We start from the raw sequence: 21304 nt of genomic DNA on the forward strand, positions 1-21304 counted from the left end.
CCTCCCCTGCTCCCTGTGACGACTGTATACACTAAGAACGTGTTTGCTCTGCAAGACTCTTAAATGTCCTCTTACTTTATCACAATCACTGAGTTCTGCTCTGGTGCTCTTTTGTCTCTTTAGAGACTGTTTTGAGAGCTCGTAGATCCCTTATTTTAAAGCAGTGACTCTGAAACCATATGCCAGGGCACATGAGCGTGCCTGGAAAGAAATATGAGAAATACATCATGTAACATAAGAGCCCAAGATTTATACAAGTCCAGTCTGTTGCACAGAGTGGCTGACCAGATGTCACTGTGAAGACAAGGAAGACAGGACGGCAAGACCCCTGTCCTGCAGTTGTTCCCCAGCAACTGGTAAGTCAGAGGTGTACTACCTCTGAACCTGGAGGTAACATAAAGCTTTCAGGACATGTAGCCATTAATAAACGTATCCCCCATGAATTTGCCTAATTCCCATTGAAAGCTATGTAGTGGCCATCACCACATCTTGTGATAGCAATGTGGTTTAATGCTGGGGTGCAGAACCTCTTTCTGCCTAAGGGTCAAATTCCATTTCTTAGAGTAACTTTCTCCATGAGATGCTAATTTTCATGTGCTGATAATATATTTTACACTACATATGAGCAACTCCTGCCAGCAGGCTGCATGAGCCCTTGAGCATTCTCCGTGCAGCCTGCAGAGCCCAGAGCTGCCCCACCTACTTTCCCCCAACACCCAATTTATCCATTCGGGGGGGCAGATGACTTTCCTGCTGCAAGTAGTAGTGGGGAAAACATAATCTGGATCAGGATCGCTGTGTGGGAGGGTTTAACCCAGGGCCGGCCCTACCATTAGGCAAGGTGAGGCAGTTGCCTCAGGCAGCAGATGCTGGGAGGCAGCAGCAAGGTGTTCAAGGAGAGAACGGTGAGCCTTGCAGCCGACTCTGAGCCCCCTAAGTTAGCCTGCTGTCCTCCAGTTCAGTGGAGAACGTGGTCCCGTCATTAGTGCTGAAGACAGATTCATCTGCCAGTCCAGCCAGCTTTTGTACATGGATGGGATGGGGCACCATCTTGTCCTTTATCTCAGGCATCAAAATGTATTGGGCCAGCCCTTCTTTAACCTCACCCCCACCCACCATGATCCTGATGCAGACATTGCTGTTCCATCACTACTATTAGCAAGGAGGAAACAACAGTTTGATCAGGATTGCTGGGAGGGGTGTGAAGTTAAAGCTCTCCGCCCCTGCACACACACACACACACACACACACACACACACCAGAAATCCTGATGCAGAGATTGCTGCTAATTGCAGCAGTCTGAATCAGGATTGCTGCTGGGGGGAGGGGGAGGCTTTGGGTGGCTACTAGGTGGGTGGCTACTAGGAGGAGGGCCTTTTCTGCTGCGGCACCCCGGCTGTGGAATGAGCTCCCTAGTGAGGTTCGCCTGGCACCTACAATGTATTCCTTCCAGCGCCAGGGAAGACCTTTTTATTTTCCCAGGCATTTTAGCGTTTTAGCTTTCTAGACTTTTAGCTTTGCTGTTTTAAATCTGTATTTTACATTTCTGCACTGCTGCTAGGTTTTGTGCGAAGAGAAAACTCCCTGGAAAAGACCCTGATGCTGGGAAAGACTGAAGGCAAAAGGAGAAGGGGACGGCAGAGGATAAGATGGCTAGATAGCATCACCGATGCAATGAATATGAACTTGAGCACGCTCCGGGAGAGGTTTTGTTCTGGTTGTATTGTGATATTGTGGTTTTAATGTTCTATATATTTTAAATTGTTTTATTGTGTGCCGTTTGGTTTTAATTTTTGTGAACCGCCCAGAGAGCTTCGGCTATTGGGCGGTATAGAAATGAAATGAATAAATAAATAAAATAAAAAATCCTATCTCCTGATCTTAGTGGACAGAGAGGAAAGGGTTAAGCCTTCCCATCCCTGTGTGGTGAGATAGGGGTGTGTGTGTGTGTGTGTGTGTGCGCATGCACACATGGCCCCAACCCACCACTGGGTGTGGCATGCTGCCCTCAGGGCCGAAGACCTGAATATGGTGAGGCCAGTGGTTCATTTCAAAAGAGAGGGGGCTGAAGGATATCCGACAACTACATTCTCCAACTTAAAGCCTCATCCGTAATCCTATGTACAGGGAAGATGGCCGTGGTTAGTTGTTTGGTGAAGGGTCAGAGGGAAGGCAGTCTGCATGCGCTCAGAGTGATAGAAGAGTTTTCTGTGTGGGAATTATGTCACATTTGAAGAGGTCTGCAGCCTCTCCCTCCTCAGGAGATTCTAGTCTAACTGACCATCTGAGCAACACATGTGGATTACCTCATCTTCCACAAGAATCACGTGAAGGAATTTGAAGTGCTTATGGTTGCTCGGTTGATTCTTGTGTCTCTGTTGCCAATTCTGGGTCTCTAAGAATATATGTTTTTTAATTAACTTTGGTCCAAGGAAAGTAACAAAGGAAAATTGCAGCATTTGCTTGCATGGAGGACTTTGTAATATAAACATAAAACACTGAGTTCCTCTGTCACTTAGCCAGCTTTTCCTGGTGGAGAGTAGGAAGTATAAGGTTTGTACTAACACTTGGATCATTTGGAATAGCCGCACTGTTTCAACCTTGGGGTGTGTATTTTTTTCCTATGGGGAGGAAGTTTGTCAAAAGTTAAAGCTATTCCTAGCATGAAAATGCAGTTATAGGAAAATCTGCACTAGTTGCTTTCTCCTTTAGCTGTTTTTATTTGTTTAAAAACTTAAGAAGATCCATGCTGGAGTGGAGCAAAGGCCCATTTTGTCCAGCATTCTGTTCACATAGTAGCCAACCAGCTTCCTGCTGGAAACCCACAAGAAGGACATGAGTGCAACAGCACCCACCCGCTCATGTTCCCCAACAATGGTGTACATACGTACTGCCTTTGATACTTGAGGTAGCCATCAGGACTATCTGCCATGAATTTGTCCAACCCCCTTTTAAAGCCATCCAAATTGGTGGCCATCACTACATCTTGTGGAAGTGGATTCCACAGTTTATGCCCTGTATGAAGAAGTACTTCCTTTTATCTGTCTTGAATCTCCCACCAATCAGCTTCATGGGATGACCCCAGGTTCTGATAAGATGAGAGAGGGAGAAAAATACCTCCTTATCCACACCGTGCATAATTTTGTACATCTCTCTCATGTCTCCCCTCACTCACCTTCCCTCTAAACTAAACAGTCCCAGATGTTGTAACCTTTCTTCATAGAGGAGTTCCAGCCACTTGATCATTTTACTTCCCCTTTTCTGCGCTTTTTTCACCTCTACATTATCTTTTTTCGGTATGGTGACCAGATAAGTGTGGTTGCACCATAGGTTTGTGTAAGAGGAGTATGATATTGCCAGTTTTATTTTTGATTCCTTCCCTAATTATGCCTAACATGGAATTTTAGGCCTTGTTTAGAATATTTTTATCCTGCCTTTCTGCCTGATGATAGCCACAAAGCAGCTGACAAAGTGAGAAGGAATAGCTCTATGCAGGCATTCTATACCAGTAGAAAGTAGAGAGGGAACGGTCTAGCCCCGTCCCCTTTTCACATGTTATCCATCGCCCTCTGCTCATGGAGAGTGACTTTCTGAAGAGGAGAGCCTTCTGTTTCCATGGAGGCTCTCCACGCAATTGTGAGTGCTGATTTTCCACAGATTCAGGAGTCTTCCCTCTTCAGAATGTTGCCCTCCACAAATAAAGGCTGATGGAAACACACGGGGATAGAGTGCTTTCCTCACATGTTTACTTTCTACTCTTACAGAATGGCTGAATAGGGCTGGAATATGTAATGAAGATTCTTTAAGAAGCAATGGTGACTTATGAAGGCTCTGAAGTGACAGTCATGGAAAATGGCCGCTCCCCAGGCTTTAGATGTTGCTGCCACCAATGTGGCTGTTTCAAATCCTGCTCTTCAAAGGTTCTATGGAGACCACAAAGGAGAATAGCACCTACCCACCCCAGCTGGATGTGTGTTACTTAGCAGCCAGGGCCAAGTAGCACCAATGCTTTAGTCCCTCAAAGAACAGGCATCTCCATGCATGGGCAGCAGGACAATTTGTAGTTCCTGGCACTTCCTGGTGTTCAGAGGACTAATAAAGTCTCTGAGGCAGGGGTGGGCAACGTGTAGCTCTCCAGATGCTTTGGCCTACAGGGTCTCATCAGCTCAACCAGCACAGCCAATAGTGAGGAATCATGGGAGTTGTAGGCCAAAAAATCTGGAAGGCTGCAAGTTGACCCCCTGCTCTGAAAATGTCCACTCCTCAGACCTTAGATGTTGTTTCTCCCTGTCCTACAGCTGTTAAAAGTCCATAATATCACCATAACTCAAAGCTCATTCTGGCTTGGCATACCTTTACCTAAACGTCTTTGTGTGTCTGAATTAATTAGACACACAGTTTCAGTGTAGCCATGGTTCTCAAAGTATCTGGCAGGCCTCTTTAAGGAGGGGCAGAGTTCCAAGGGAGGTGCAAGTTCTTCACCCCTCCCAGCCTAGTTATTTGTAAATTTTGACTGAGGTGGGAGGTGGAGTTTTAATCCTTTAATGTCTCAACTTTGGGCAAAATAAGTTACATTGTGTTCCTCCCATGTGTTGACTGACAGGATTCTTCTCTAATACTTGGCAGTACATTGCTGTCCGCAGGACACTTTCTCCGGATCCTAAAACCTATTTATTGGAAATAACATCTATTTTGTAGTGCCTGTTGTGGGTAAAACATGTTGGGGATGCCCTTTTAACGTATTGTCACTCTGATCCTATGCAGATTTAGGAATGCCTAAGCTGACTTGATGTCAATGGCCATAGGATCATAGAATAGCAGGGCTGGAAGGGGCCCACAAGGCCATTGAGTCCAACCCCCTGCTCAATGCAGGAATCCAAGTCAGAGCATCCCTGACAGATGGCTGTCCAGCCTCGTCTTGAATGCCTCCAGTGTGGGAGAGCCCACCACCTCCCTAGGTAAGGCTGTTAGTATGCTCCTGCACATGCTAGAGGAGGCTTCCCAAGCCTGGTGCCTTCCAGACGTGTTGGACCAGAACTTCCACCATCCATAGACAGTGTGCCATTGGCCCATGTTGGCTGGGAATAATGGGAGCAGAACTTCAACACCAGGTTGGGACAGGCTTCAGGATGCTGCCCATTTCCTGTATCTCTAGTAGTAAAATATCTATAGGAAAGGGTGGGGGAAGATGCATCTTGACTCTGGTGCACATGTATATAAACACATATACGTGGATACAAAATGCCAGCACACTGCAAAAACGGTTCTGTTTTACTTGCTAACATGTTCAGCTTCGGGAGCCAGTGTGGGACAGAGTACTGCAGATTACATGACACACAGAAAGAGGTAAAGAAGAACGTTCAGTAGCATGCAATGGGGTGGGAAGTGCATCCTGTCAGCGATTCTTGGTGTGAAAATGAGGGTGTTAATTTATGACTAAGTAATAAATAAGTATGTCGCTGTTTCCATCTGTGACATTTTGGAAGGGATGGGCCTGGATTTTAGAATATAGGGTGGTTCCAGATGGAGGGATCCTAGCAGTAGCTATCAGAAGGCATTGTGCAGTTGTTCCATCTTTTTCTTCTGAATAGATTTTCTTCATTAAGGGAAGAGACAGAAGAAGCTGTAAGAAAACACAGGAGGGTCATGAGTAGAAGACAACAGTGTTTGGATGCCCCGTAAACTTCTGTGAATGAGACAGAGCGATGGCACCATAAAAGCCTTATCTGGCAGCATCCAAAGAATATTCCTTTCAATTTAGGGAACAGCCAGTAGCCAGGCTCTGAAAAGAGATTTAACATTTAAATGCACAGTAGTACATCCCAGCCTAATAGAGCACAAAGCCTCTAAGAAGACATGGTTGCTGTATGTCATGCAGGAACAGAGACTTAATAGGGAACTGGTTAAAAATAATAATGGAATGCGAGTACCTCCTCCCCTCTAAAGTGTATCGCTGCTGGCTCTCTTCCAGCAAAAGAGAGGTGGATATTTCAGGCTGTCCTTTTATACTTCAAGAGCATTGCAAGGCCTCATCCATCAATGTGTGTATATTACAGCTGTCTGCTTTATGAACGAGACCCAAATACATTCCTTCTAGCTCTGAGGTCACAGAAGAACTGAGAACACAGCAGTTATTTGGCTGAAGGAGCATGGTCCAAAGCAGAATCAAACCAGTGTGTTGCTTTCTACTGCCAGGTTAATTGTTCAGATGCATCGTCCCATCAGCATTGGCCCCTGACGGTAGCGGTAGCGCAGGTGAAGTGAAGTTACCATAATGTCCTTCAGAGCTCAGTTCATGTGGCAGCACTAATGCAGTCTCTAAACTCTCCAGAACAGTGCAAAGGCTGCGTGATGAGTCAGCTTTTTGCCAACTGCTCCATAAATATGCTAAGCATGAAGCGGCCTTCCTAAGGAGGCTGCAAGTGCCTCAACTCCTTCTCCCCACCCTTAGTGGATTTGTGAAATGAGAGATTCTGGGTCTCAGGCTGAGCCTGGGGGTCCTACTTCAGAAGCACTAAGATGATTAATGTTACTGTATGTGAGGAAACTTAACTATAATTGTAGGAGCTGAGGTTTGCCCTACTTGCTTTAAGCCAAAAATAGATATTTAACTTTGCTCTGCTCAGTGACAAAGCCCTTGGGCATGTGGATCCAAATTAATTACCACTCTTACTTTTGGATATCATTTGTTTGGAAACTTTGATATGTGCTTGTGAAATGTAAATTAACTTCTTATAGCAGACCATCACCCTTGAATTATCTTGATTGCTCATCCGTTTGTTTGAAGTTTTATTGATCTCACTGGGACCTACTTCCAAGTAAACCTGCTCAACACCATGAGGCCTAATAAGTCCAGGTGGTCCCCAGGTAGTGGGTAGACCAAGACTGGCTGAAAGCCAAAGTTCTGGGCAGCCCTGATTTCTGGTGGCATTCCCCAAAAATGGCACTGCAAACCAAAAAAAAACAGACATGAAATTGAAAAGCTTGGTTTAGAAAGAAAAGTCCTGGTAGAACAAAAGACACAGCGTGTGTGGAATAAATTAATACAAGAGAGAAAATGTTATTTGGAGTAAGAGAATGGAAGCATTTACAAAAAAATGAAGTTTAACATTAAGACAATAAAAGGAAGTCAGTATAGAGAAAATAATGGGGAGCACTGAGAAAAGCAGCAAGTGGAAGACACCAGATGGATAGCAGAGTTCAGAGCAGAAGAGAAATGGGCAAGTCAGTAAGAATAGCTATAAACTTATCAAGTAAAGAAGCAGGAAGTGAACCAAGAAATGAATGAATTTTTGAAATATTCGGAAGCCAAAATCAGAAAGACATCGCAGTGGACTGGAAGAAAGGGAAGAGAAAGGTCAGACACAACCCTCCCCATTATCAACATAGGAAGAAGAAGAAGAATTTTCTTGAAGGCCAGAGAAAAGGAACTAAAAGTTGACAAAGATAAGGGGGACAAACCGAACTTTAATTAATCAAAAGATAAACAGTGGGGACATTCAAGATGAAACAGCCAAAAGACAATAACAAAGTTTGGGAAGAGAAGTAGTAGACGAAAAATATCATTGCAATTAACCTGAAGAAAAGTGATGATTGATGCTAAATAATAGACCCTAGGGGAAAAAGACTGAGTAAAGAGAAATGGACCTTGGTTAGAGGCTTGAAGGACCACCCCTGAAAGTGGAAGGAAGGAAGGGCTTTGAAGAGAAGCAGAGAAGACTCGCCAGAGTTAAGAATGAAACCAAGGAAGAACATGCCCGTAAATACCTAAGCCAGCTGAACAGCCTCCAGATGTGTTCAACTAGAATTCCTGTCATCCCCAATCAGCAGGGTGGGGTGGGTGTGCTGGCTGGGGATGAAGGGAGCTATAGTATAATAGCTTGTCTGATAATATCAAATGCTGAAAACAGAGACAGAAAAGTATCCAAAAGATCACAGTTGAATACAAGTTCCACAAAGGAATTGTAGGGGGAGGTTGGTGATGTGAAAACACCCCTGCTCTGTAGCGCAGTAGCCCTAAACTGCTCAGGTTCCGGTTGGTGAAGAGCTTGCCACAAACCTGAACAGCATAGTGTAGGGACAGGGGTTATACCTCTCCATTCCCTTGCTGTGTATATGAGTTCTTAGTTGAAACTGGGGTTGGAGAATACATGCCTGATGGGTGCATATACTTATCCTAATATCCTCTCTCCAGGTTCCTTTAAGCTGTTAGGGTGTCTGCCCCCTCACAATTTTAATTGTCCTCTGGGGATTAATAATGATCAGTGGAAGCAATTTTCCTCCCATTCTAATTAATCCCCCCTCCTGAAGAACCGTTTAAGCTGCAAAAGCAAAAGACCCCCTGACAAGTTAAAAAAAAAAAAACCTGGAGGGGGTTCCCTGGGATACAGTTTCCTCTTGTTTGTGGCTGACTCCATTTTTTTGTCTTACTGATCAGCACAGGGCCACCCAGTTTGCTGTTTGAAGGAATGATTAGTGATAGAATGAATGAAATGAATCCCAACCAGACCGATAGGGACCATGGAATCAGCAGGAAAAAGTAAAGACACTTCATAACAATGAGACATAAACAAAAGGAAGGAGAGATAGAAGATGAAACTAGAAAGAGAGCAAGATCCAAACCAGGAATTTTCAGAATGGGAGAGACAAGTGTGGATTTGAAATTGGGGGTCGGGGGGGGGGGAGAGGCAGGAGAGAGAGAAAACATTGTTCCTTTCCAATATTCAATTATTTCAATAATTCTATTTTTCTTTCAATTACTTCCTCTTTCCAAAAAGTATTTCCAAAAGGAAAAAAGGAATATGGCAGGGTTTCTTACTTATTTAGTTTTACTACGTTGTAATACTTAATAAGGAACTACTCTTTAAAATAAAGAACAAGCCTACCAGCAAACAGGTTTTTAAGGGGAGGGGGACCATGCTGGAAATTCCTCTCTGGCTTAGGGAAGAAGTCAAGGTCTGAATGTTCACTTTTTCTTTAAGACAAGCATTACAAGCCCCTGAAACTCATATTCTGAGCCCAGCAATATGCATTTTGGTAGCATGTAAAAATGTTTTTGGAGGGTAAAGCAAAAAGGCAATACTCTTTGACTTAGATGTTCTTCCAGGGAGAAAACTGCAGTAGTGAAGACATAACGCAGGAAAGAGTTAAGATGTCGTTTGAGTAGTTAACAGCCCTAGCACATCTCTGAAGGGCAAACCCATTCCAACTTGTAATTCCCTGATACAAGATACTCCCCCCCACCCCGTGAGAATCTGCATGAAAGACATTTTATTAACTTGCCTATAACTTGTGTGTGGTGTAAGTCTGCTGTACTGGCTTGTTCATCACTTTTAAGGAGCAGTTTCACATTCTTGTTAATGTCTCTTTTGAAGGCATAAATGTAATTCATCCTAGTATTTAGAGAGAGAGAAATCACTTAGAATCCTGCTAAGACGTATTGTCTGTGAAGTCTCCTGAGTGCTGTCTCAGAATATTGCTGGGCCTCAAACCTATACTGAACACCTATATTGTATCGATTGTATTCTCTATCAGTGGGAGTGCTGGAAGGTATAAAGAAATATACTTTTTTGTGTGATAAAAGATCATTTTCTAGAAATACTGATGGAAGCTAGGGTAGAAGGGAGAAGAGAAGGTTGGGGAGAAGGGGTGAAGCATGCCAGGTACTTCTCTAATAACATTTTTAATTTAAAAATAATGCCTGGGAAGCAGAAGCCCCACTGTAACACTCACTCCAATTCTATGTGTTGTTGGCAAGAATGACCTTCTGATAACACCGCACACCTCTATTTGCATTTAAATTAAAAAAAGATATTTTAGAAGTAAAGGCCTGTTTGTTTGTCTTGCAAGATGCATGAACTATTTAATTCATACAATGTATTTCAAAGACTAACTTCAGACTTAGGGGTGAAGTCACTGACAATCTAGGACATCACCCATCCTTTTTTCTTTTCTTTTTTTTGCTGGAGTCCATTTGGCATGTCAGAGAGAGGTAATGTATGCTTGAATGTATGTCCCAAATAAGGTTTGAGTTCTGGCACAGTGGTATTTAGGACTGCAAACTCTCCTGGGGAGAAAGGTGCTGTCTGTAAAATGCATACTTTTAGATTTAATATACGTATACAATATCTGAAGGTGCTTATTTTCCAAAACTGAGCTGGGACTTCAAAACATAAAAAGAAACACAACTGAAGTCAGGACTAGTACCATACAAATAAGAAATCCAGGCACTGCCCTGTTAACCCTGTAAATTATGGTTCGGTTTGTAAACAACCTCTGCATCATTTATGGAGTATCCTGATGCTAAGGAGCCAACAGGAACCAGCAATCTGTGGATATAAATTATGCAGCAGATAATCCTCTTTAGCAGGAATTCCTGGCTGGATTTTTCCAGCCTATCTGATCAGAGAGGGGGAAGAGGCAAATAAAATACAGGCATAAGTTCTTTTCCATTCTTAAAACCAGAAGAGGCTGTAGAGACAGGGAGGGTGTTTCCAAGTTCATTTTTGCGGCTAAAGATGATGGTGAAATTTCATCAGATGTTCATCCAGGAAGCTCTGTATATTAACTGTGGACAACATGCCCTCCAGGCTACACTCCAGGCACATGAATGCCTTTCTGCTAATTCTGAATGATTTTATGGATTCTTGGAAATATGTTTATGTCTAAAATGATTTCTGCAATTCATATTCTGGTGGGGATGATCTCTGGTATCCCAATAAAAGGAACGTGTCCCTTGTCTGCTTTTCACTGCCATAAAACACAAGAAGGGCATGCAAAGGATATTTTTCTTTCCCAAAGCTTTGTGCTCAGGCTTCAGGAAGAAAAATGGACCTTGTTTATGATTTTGCTTTCTGGGAGACTCAAAGAATTTTGTTTTTACAAGGACGCTTTTGCATGGTTATATATGCCTCCAGGCATGCAATATTAACTCTGTTTTGGACTCCTGACTGCCATGTGTAAAAACCCTTGCTGCTGCTGTTAGTTGGCTGGAGGGTTCCATAGGGACACAAGGTTGTCAGCTACAGTAATAATGCTGCTGCAAGGCTACACAGTCTTGCATGCTAATTCAGAAACAATTGCAAAACTCCCAATCATTTCCTCTCTTGGGGCTTAGTTCTGCCAAGACCAAGGAAATGTGACTATTTGCAATGTAGACTATTAGTACATAGCTTTACAGCACCACACAGCAAATGCATGCTCCTAGATGCTGGCGTCATAAAGCTCAAAATCAATCTGAGGAGCAATCTATTTTTAAGAAATAAAATAGTTATATATAAAAAAGAGCATTTGCTCTCTGCTGGAAGGGAGTAAATTGATTCAAGCAGATAAAATGAATCATTAAATGATGTGGCTATTCCTTCCCTCCTTCCCCAGCCTCCCTATTTCTGGTCAAAGTAAGCATTTCTGCATTTTTGTGCCTTCCATTTTCTTTCTTTCTTTCTTTCTTTCTTTCTTTCTTTCTTTCTTTCTTTCTTTCTTTCTTTCTCTGTGGCATTGAATCCAGTCTCCACCCTGTTTGAATTGGCTGGCAGCTCCCCTGGAATGAGGAGTATGAGCTTTTCTACATGAGGCTGTTAATCACTGTATCTACTTTCAGTTTCATGGCAGAATTGAGCTCTGAGCTCTCCACAAAGAGCTTTCCTTTCCTGCCTTCCACTACATGACGTCTAGGTGGCACTGTGCTATAGCAGAATATCGCAATTACACAAGTAGGAAAAACCTTTTCTTTCACTTTCAGAGACAATTCTCTATTTTTGCTGCTCTAAACCAACCCCCCCTCCTCAGTGCTCTGAAAAACAGAAGTGAAACTGGAGGATTACGAAATCATCTAAAGAACCCATAAACAACTGTGAGTAAGGAATCACAAGTGCACAATAAATGCCTCATGTAGAAATGCTCTATAGCTCTGGGCCTTGTGGCAGCTTTGCTCAAGCCACTGGGGACACTACTGTTCACTAAGCAGGTCTCTCCAACTGGGATCTCTAACGCAGTCTATGGGCTCTTGAAATGCTAATCATTAAGTTGTATAACTAATGCCATGGTGCTGGAGTGACTCATGCTGTATTCAGCATGGTGCAGGGTAATCAGAGGTGACAGGCTGTATTGTAACCTTACACAGGTAGTAAATATCGAAGCCAAACATGCATCACCATTCTTTCAGGATGGCTATTCTACTGAGCCCTTGACAATATATAATCAGCAAACCCTGGAACTGATTTCTAGTTTTATCACCTGCAAGCTTGAAAGAAAAAGAAAATTGGGAATGTTGCTTGCTGGGGTATGAGACGAACCCAGGGCAGTTGTTAGAAAAATGATCCTGTCAGCAGTTCAATTTAAAGAAAATAAATGCTCTCCTGTGTAAATCACCTGGACAACTCAAAAACCATAGGAGGGAGTCAAGGCAAAGATCTGCCTTGTTTTAAAGGGAAAAAACAGTTATCTCTATGGAAGGTCATAATCAGAGTTAAAGTAGCTGATGTTAGAAGTCCCCAGCATCTATACAACCTGTTGCTTTGTAACTCTAAGGGCACAATCCTGTGCATGTTTAGGCTGAGAAAAGGTCTATGACTCCCAGGCTGGGGCATGCTGGGAGTTGTAGGCCTTTTCTCTGTCTAAACATGCATAGGATTGCGCCCTAAAGGGTTTTGGTTACTCTTACGAGAAGTGGAATTGCTTCACACATTGTCTAACTAAAGTGTTTGCTATTGCTCTGCTGGCATTACACCAGAATTCTCTGCTATGAACACAGAGTGCAGTTGCACATTCCTAAAGATAGTGGGGCACACACCAAGGAGACCTGATTGGTCACTCACATCCTGGTGCTTGGGCACTGGTGCCTGGGCTCTGAGTGACTCGTACCAGCCTACTATTGAGTGTGTTGCTCTTTCTTCTGAAGCTTACCTAGTGCTATAGTAGCAGAAAGAGGAGAGAGGAATGTGGGCTGATCCAGCCTTGCCTGTTCCTTAAGGAACCTCTTTCTTTACATGCCCCTCAAATGTCTTTCATTCAGAGGGAAACCCCTGATTTTAACCTAATCTTTTAACCTTTTCCACTGCCCACATTATCTTCACAAATCATGTCACATCCCAGCAACTTGATTTCCCAGCCACACGCATCTGTTTCTGAGGTTACAAAGAGCAGGCACCATATGCAAGCAGTGAGATGGCTGCATGGTGGTCCACCATCAATAATGACCATGAGGAAGTGATCTGGCGTTTAATTCCAGACAGGGTTCATCATGCTCATCTGTTGATGAATGGAATTTCCCTGTGTGTTGTTTCCTCTCTGACTACCTTACATCCCCCCATCTCCCATTTTTAAAGGACTCTAGCTGGCCCAGAGTTAGGTGGGGATCAGATGTGCTATGAGCATGGTTAACATTTCCACTAAAATCACATATGGACGGCAGGGAGGGGGATGTTTTCCCTTCAAATTAAGGATAATTCTATTACAGTAGACTGGATAGTCTACAAGGGCCTAAAATCCAATTTCTTTGTAGTTGGACAGGAGAAGCTGATAGAACTGCAAACCAATATATCCTTCGAAAATCTCTGTTCATTGCTGGGGCCTCAGAGGTTGCCTTTATTATTTTTTTAATTGCAAATATTGAGGTACAATAGCATCTTAATGAGATCCTATCTGCCCAGTTTCCTGTAGTGTTTTGTGCAGCTATCTAATCTGCATTCCAGCACAAGAGGGTATAGAAGATCCATTTCCTTTGGACAATGAGAGCACTCGGGCTTGATTATGCATAATGGGCTTCTCCCAAGTAGCATTATTAGTATAATATTAAAGTTTCATGAACAAAAAAATGGAACGGTTGAGTGTGAGTTCCAATGAAGTGTGGGGAATATACAAACATATATAGATCAAGTGACATTATTAAAGGGGCTAATACCCAGTCAGACCTGATTGGCTGGCAGGCAAACACACTGCCTGGCACTGCTAAAGAGACAAGCCTCTCCTGCAATTGAAAGATGGGTTCAAAGATCATTTTCAAGCTGCCATTTCCTGCTGGTATATTGGTGAGTGAATGAATGAAAGGATCTTTCTTCGTTTCCATGACTTGGTGTGTTTGTTCCAGATCTATCGAGATAATGTGCCGTTAGTTTTTCTGTCTTTCCTAGTATGAGATGGTACAAACTAACATTGCTGCTGTATTCTAGAATTCAGATCAGTCTCTCTGTAAACCAAGGGTCTTCTGTTCTTCTAGCCTGGTCTCACCATGTATGCCCACCTTCATCAACCAGATTGTAACTTAATGGAGAACAACTGCATGAGAAATAGTTTTAAAGTTGCCTTCCAACCCCTACTCCTCCACACACTCATGCATGTAAGCTTCTAAGAGCGGCTTGCTTCCGTTACCAATACTGAAGTGATTCAGAGGAGCGCTGCCATGTTTTCAAAGCATGCTCTGATTTTGGCTTTTGTACAAGTTCTATGTAAGCTGCTTCATGGCAGCAGTTCATGGCAGTATTTTCTCTTCTAACTGCTTTGAGAAATGAGTTCCAGGTGAGCCTGCCTAATTCCTTTAGCGAATGCCTTTCTGGTATTTCTCATTCTTTGCACATTTCCCGACCCTTCCTATAGCTCCTTTGACTCTCTGCGCACCGAGCAGATGTCTTTATTGAGCTGTCTGCAGTGACATCCTGGCCTTGCTTTGTGAGAAGTTGTGGTTAATTTAGAGCTCAAAGTATGTGTAATTTTCCTTACTTTATCTCCCCACCCTACAATCCTACTTCATGTTGAGCTCTTCATAAGCCTCATTAGGGATGAGTCAAAGTATTCAAGGGAAAAATTATTAATGTCTTCCCACCTCAAAACTTTGCCACACTCAAAAACTTAAGCCACGAACACTGAGATGATTTGAAAATGCTTTTTCAGGTTATAATACCGAACTTATTAATATTTTCCTTGCTGGAATTAATGCCATCTGTGTGTTTGCATTGCTGGAAATGTATTTCTTTAATAAAGCATTTCTACCCTGTTCTTCAGCTGAAAAACCTCCCAGAGCAGCTTATGTAAAGTCAACAAAACAAGATAGTTCTTGCCCGGAGGTTTACTATCCAAAAGACAAGACACAAAAGGAAAAGGGGATTGAGAGGAAAGATGAAAAAAGTGAACTCAGGCACCAATTATTAAAATGCAAATAGTCATTCTTAAAATGACCAGCTGGAATGGAAACAGAGAGGAGGAGCTCGATGAAATTGGCTTTTCAGAAGAGCTGATGGAATGTCCTGTTTCCCGTTTCCCTTTATTGCAGCCTGATGGAATGAAGCAGCACAGCTATGGTTATGGATATGCTTATATTCCTCATCTCAGTATAGGTGTGTTTGTTTATTACATTTGTATCCCACCTTTTTTCCACCTTAAGGAACCCAAGGCCGCATGCATAGTCCTCCTCCTCCTCCAGTTTATCCTCACAACAACAACCCTGTGAGGCGGGTTGGACTGAGAGTCTGTGACTGGCCCAAAGGCACCCAGTGAGCTTCCATGGCTGAGTGAGGACTAGCACCCGGATCTCCCGACTCCCAGTCCAACACTCTAGCCACTACACCACACCAGCTCTCAATAGGTTCTGCTGCAGCTGCCTCCATTCCAGCTTCCTACAGGTGGAGTGCTTTCTTTGGGAAAGTGGCAGCAGCAGCATGCTTGTAGAAAGGGTGTAGGGATGCTACCTTCTCAGCCAGACACTGAAGCTCTGCCTTTAACAACAGTCTGAAGCACAGACACCAACCTGCCGTGAAAGGCTTCAATTGCCAATCTCTGCACATTAAACTAATATTAAAGAGATAAACAGACTAGGGCAGTCTTTTTCTGGGCAATTGGCCACCCAGAAGAGATTTCAGATAAGAAAGAGCCACCTAGGAAACAGTAGTAGTGTTGCTGTACCAAAAATTCTACAGGAAGATACCATCAATAATAATGGAGCAGGGATGCAGAATGAGGTAGGCTCCAAGTGTAGTTCAGGTACTACTGTAAAAAGTCTGGCCACATGCACACCTCAAAGGAGTAGATACCCCCAGTGGGGTACAGAAGGGGAACAAAGCACTCATTATGTACATGAGGCTTAAGTATTGGAGTGACAGATAGAGAACAATTCCTAGCTGACTCTCACAAGCCTGCCAGCCATCTGTACTGTTAGAACCTGCCAACTGTCTCCAACAACAGGAGGCAGATGTCTGTAATGGCATGCCATCCATGGCTTGCTCTATTGGCCACCAGAGAGGTACCTTGCTATCTCCTCATATTAACTGATCACAGTCACCTTCTCTTGTGCCATACATTGCTTTATCACAAACTTGATAATAACTCTCCAATTTCTCTCTCTAGCAGCCCAGGTGACAAACACAAAGGAGGACAGGGTTCCTGTACCTTTTATTATATACCGCTTTTCTTACTCCTGCATGCATGCATGCGTGTGTGCATGCGTGTGTGTGTATGTGTGTGTGTTGTATGTATGTATAGGTTTTATAACCTATCCTTCATTGAGTTCTCAGGGTGTCTAGGATGACAAGTTGCCGTTGTCAGAATTGCCCCCTTCTGCACAACACTTAAGGTTTCCCACTTCAAGAGGTTCAGGAACATTGTTGGTCTTTGCATCTAATCACCCTGCACGGGCTTTTCTCTGCCCCTTCGTTTGGTCTTCAGGTGATTCCTGGCTGATGGCAGCATTTCTGGAATCCTAAATTACAAGCCCCCAGCAGCACTTGTTTTGCTGAATATAGGATTCAAAGGAGACGTGATAAATAAAGATGTATTGGCCCCAGGAGCGTAGCCAAGTCATTTGTAGTGTTAGAGGGGCCTAGAGATCCATAATGCTTGCTTAAGTTCATTGTTGGTGCAATTCTCTTGCTAGTAAGCCTCTGAGCATGTGAAGATGAGTCAAAGGGCTGATAACAGCCTTCTCAGGACATTCGTTGCTAATGAGGAGGAAGTCTTATCAGGCCGTGCCTGAGAAGCAGAGTTTGTTTACCTTAAAGCTGCGGGTGGCTATGCTTGAGAACCAAGTGCTGTTAGCCTATGCTGAGAATGAACGCTAGGGGCACGTGCTGCTGAAACGCTGCTTATTGCTAACCTGTAGATTATAAGACCCATAGCACCCAGTGGCTCGTGGTTCAGAGAAGCTGTCTGATCCAACAACTGGGTATGCCTGTGTGCTGTAAGTTACCCAATAAAGTACTCCTTGTAAGCAAACCTTTGAGTCTGATGTATCACTATCTTGGCACTTCTAACCTAAGAGTTCAACGCCCATGGCCGGGGGCAACATAAAAGTGGATTCACAACACTGTATCCGTGCTCCAAGTATGACCTTACAACAGACAAACAATACCAAGCTGTCAGTCTTGCCATGCTTTGCCCCCTCTCTCCTCCATCGCTTGCCTGCTGATGCTGCCAGCTCCTGCTCCGACTGGGGAAAATTCACAAAGCACCCTGCAGCCAGGCCAGGATGGTGATGAAGGGAAGGAGGGGGTGGGCAGAGCGGGGAAAGCCTGACAGATCGGTATGCTCATCTGTCAGTCCAGGTGTGAAGTTGCAGTCACAGTGCTGCAAGCCCACTTTATATTGTGCCTGTCTTCTTACTAAGGGGCTGTTCTCAAGCATTTAAAAGTGGAGCTACCTCCAAACTTACTCAGCCTTTTAGGACTCCATCTTCCAAGTTCTACTGTGCCCCTCTGCCACATCATTTTTAGTGTGTATGTGTATGTCTGTATATAGGCACACACACAATGATGCTATACATATGCAGCAGGTATCTGAACAGAATTTAAGCATGGCGTCTATGGTGTAATGGAGCAAGCAATCCTGTCTCTGAAAAGAGCTTCAAAACAGTAATGGCAGTGGGGGCAGGTAGCTCCGATGTCAATGGGGCTGCGAATCCACTCTGGGCTTCAATCAAAACCAGTCAGAACTCTAAAGGAGCTATCCTAGGTGCTGGAACCTAGCCCAAAATAGGTTAGGTTATTGGATAGCTCCTTTGGAGTTCTGATTGGTTCTGACTGAAACCCAGACCGAATTCACAGCCCAGCTGACATCAGAGCCACCAGCCTCCACTGAGTGATGGGTGTGCTATCAGCCCACTGAAAGGAAAAAAGGCCCCTGGAAATGGGGCTGGGGGGAGCCTCTCCATTGTTCAACCCACCCAAGAACATGTTTGGACCTACCCGTAGATCATGACCCCACACAGTTTGGGAATCAGTGCCCTAAAGGATGTAATAATAAGGTAACTGAAAGGCCTGAACCTCCCAAGGTACACACAGTCAATGGATGAAGCCATACACCATCCAGATGTGTTGGACTGGAACTCCCATCGTCTCTAGCAAGCATAGCCAGTGGTCCTGCTGGTTGGGGTGATGGGGGTTGTAATCCAACACAGCTGGAGGACACCGGGTTGAGGAAGGCTGCCATACACCATTATGAGGATTCCTAGTTTTTAAATTGTATTTATTTACATCATTTATATACCACTCCACATCTAAACAGATCCTGGAGCAGTGAACAATAGTTCTAGCTAGACTCAAATTTCTGGTGGATCAAATACAGCTTGGTAGCTTGGTCTTCCTTCCCTTTTGTTTTCAAAGTACACTGGAGTATTTGAGCTGGTCTTGGCTTTTCCCTTTTGAATGCCTTTGATAGCACTTGCTTTTATAGTACTCAAAATGCAATGACACCAGTCTGTGAGTTCTTCAAGGCGTTTCAAGTATCCTAGCATTCTACTGGCTCTCAGCTTCCCTTTCATCTGGGTTCTGTCAGGGCGTGAGAAACACCGACTTGTAAAATTGAGGTGGCAGCTGATATTTTTTTCTGCTAAAGGCCGCTTCGGTTGAATGTTTTTTTCTCCTTTCTGTTTCTCCTCCTGAATTTAAGAGGATGCACACAACTCACAGGGGCCCTTTGTCATAGTTCAGATGCACAGTTCAGATGCACGAATTCTGCACATATATCCTTACAATAAAATCACATTTGAGTATAGTGTAGAAACAGAAATCACATGGTGTCCACAGCATGCCAGGATCATTCAGGCAAGATTTGCTGCCCTTGTCCTTGCTCTTCCTTGGCATCACCCATTAGCCACCGCCTACTGGGCAACTGCTCCCACCAAGGTCCCCTCTGCTAAGGGAGTGGGGCTGAATAGCTGGAATTCTTTCAGCCCATGATGGAGGCAAATCTTCCCTTGCTGGCCATTGGTAGTTGCCCTCCTTGATCCTCACTAAGTCCACACAGCAGACTGGAGGAATGATTGGGACCATACAGGTGTTCCAGCATGTGCTAGGGGATGTTATGCAAAGCCCTATGTAGTATTTTCTGGTTACCACTGCCTGCTCATCTAGATTAACACTAATATACTGAACTGGAAGCATGTGAAACGAAGGGCTAAACTACACACTAGATTACAAGCACAGTGTGTAGCTGATCCTAACTTTTTTTTTTACTTTAGTGTAAGTGCTATGGACACTGCGTAATACCACCATCACCGCATGGGGCTGAAGAAAAGTGAGGTTCGCCTGGCGCCTACATTGTACTCCTTTCGGCGCCAGGTGAAGACCTTTTTATTTTCCCAGGCATTTTAGCTTTCTAAATTTTTATCTTTGCTGTTTTAAATCTGTATTTTAAACTCCTGTACTGCTGCTAGGTTTTATTGTGGTTGTATTGTTATATTGTGGTTTTAATGTTCTATATATTTTAAATTGTTTTATTGTGTGTTGTTTGGTTTTAGTTTTTGTGAACTGCCCAGAGAGCTTCGGCTATTGGGCGGTATAGAAATTAAATAAATAAATAAATAAGAAAAGGGAAAATACCCTCCATTGGCACCAACTGAGGTTTTAAAAGAAAAAAATAGCCCCCATGTGGGGTGGGGAAGCAGCTGGGTGGGAAGGTTTAACACCCCCCACCCATGTGTGGTGGTCTCAATCCAGATCAGGACCCCACAAGCTTACACTAAAAAAAAAAAAAAAAAGGATCAGCTACATGCTACACATTTAACATAGCATGTAGTTTAACACTAAGACACAAGGGAACCTAACATGGACACACCTTGCTTTTATGGATTTTATGATGACCCTTTCCATGCTGTTGACAACATGCCCAGCTTTTCTCAAGTCTTAGGAAGATGCCTGCCATGAGTACAAAACAAATGGCATGTTGATTTCTACTCCAAAAGGGGCTGTATTTTGGCAATGCTGTGACCACATATAGTATGAAGGATGAGAGAGGGCCATGAGAGACAGGGTCTTTTCTGTGGTGGCACCAAGAGAATGGAACACCTTGCCAAAAGTTCACCTGGCCCCATTGCTGCTTACCTTTCAGCAAGCTGTTAAAACTTTTCTTTTGCAGCAAGCTTTTTAAGGTATGTTTTATGAATCTGATTTTTGTTTTGTTTGGTATTTTTGTAATTGTAGCTTTAATGTTCTGTTTAAGTTTTAGTTATTGTTTTAAAAATGTGTGTGTTTTTTGTTTGCTTCCTTGAGTAAAGAAAGGTTCGAAAGGCAGGATAAGAATGCTGCAAACAAATAAATCAATAGTGACCTGTGGCCCTCTAGGAGTACTTGGATTCCAACTCCCATCAGCCTAGTCAGCATGACCAATGGTCAGATAATGATGGGAGTTGTAGTACAGCAACATCTAGAAGGCTGTATGTTCCCCAGCCCTGAAATAGATATGAAATTAATAATCAGGGAAGCGTTTTTTAAATCAGAAGCTGGAACTTTTAATATTTATTGTGAGGCTTCCTTCCCTCCCATTTTTCCTTCAGTGCCAGAGGCAGCAGGAACCCTAAATCTGCTCTGTCTCCATGCACAGTGGAACTCCATTCCCATAGCCTCAGCCCCCATGATACTTCCTTTCCTTCTGGTTGCCCTTCACTTCACTACTTAAGCCTGACAGATTTGATTTTTCCCCCCTCTGGTGGTTACAGAACAGGCAGGTTTTGACAGCTGCCTCTGCCATTATTATTATTATTTTCTAAATGTTGTTGCTTTGTGTTACTGTCAAATTGTATCTTGGGGAAGTGCATGCCTCACCTGTCAGCAGAGAAAGGGAACAGACAATGCAGGATTTCCCATTCCCCTACTGGCTGAACTCCTTTTAAAAAAAATTACTGATAAAGGGATGCCGTTAACAGGAGAGGAGGCTGAATGCCTCTCCAGATTATCCTGGTCAGGAGGCGGGACATCTAAATGACATCTAAAAGGACCTGTTGCTTTGGTGATTGAAAGCCACACAGTTCAGTCATTTTACCGTGTGCACATTAATACAGTGTGTGCATGTCAAAGTGGCCAGATGAATGGGTGTATGTGCACTT

The 21304-nt window shown here is 43.5% G+C and overlaps 1 long non-coding RNA gene across 1 annotated transcript in view; it reads right to left on the bottom strand.

Moving 5' to 3' along the window:
- Nucleotides 1–4527: 4527 nt before the first annotated feature.
- Nucleotides 4528–21304, bottom strand: part of LOC146348580 (uncharacterized) — a 29096-nt gene continuing 12319 nt past the window's right edge. The window contains exon 3 of the long non-coding RNA XR_014789932.1: nt 4528–5623. This is a non-coding gene — a long non-coding RNA (uncharacterized LOC146348580). The remainder of the gene's footprint in view (nt 5624–21304) is intronic.

This window comes from Heloderma suspectum, chromosome 4 (genome assembly GCF_057233095.1).
Source record: "Heloderma suspectum isolate Gila_16-S chromosome 4, 16-S_ref, whole genome shotgun sequence".
Lineage (NCBI taxonomy): Eukaryota > Metazoa > Chordata > Lepidosauria > Squamata > Helodermatidae > Heloderma > Heloderma suspectum.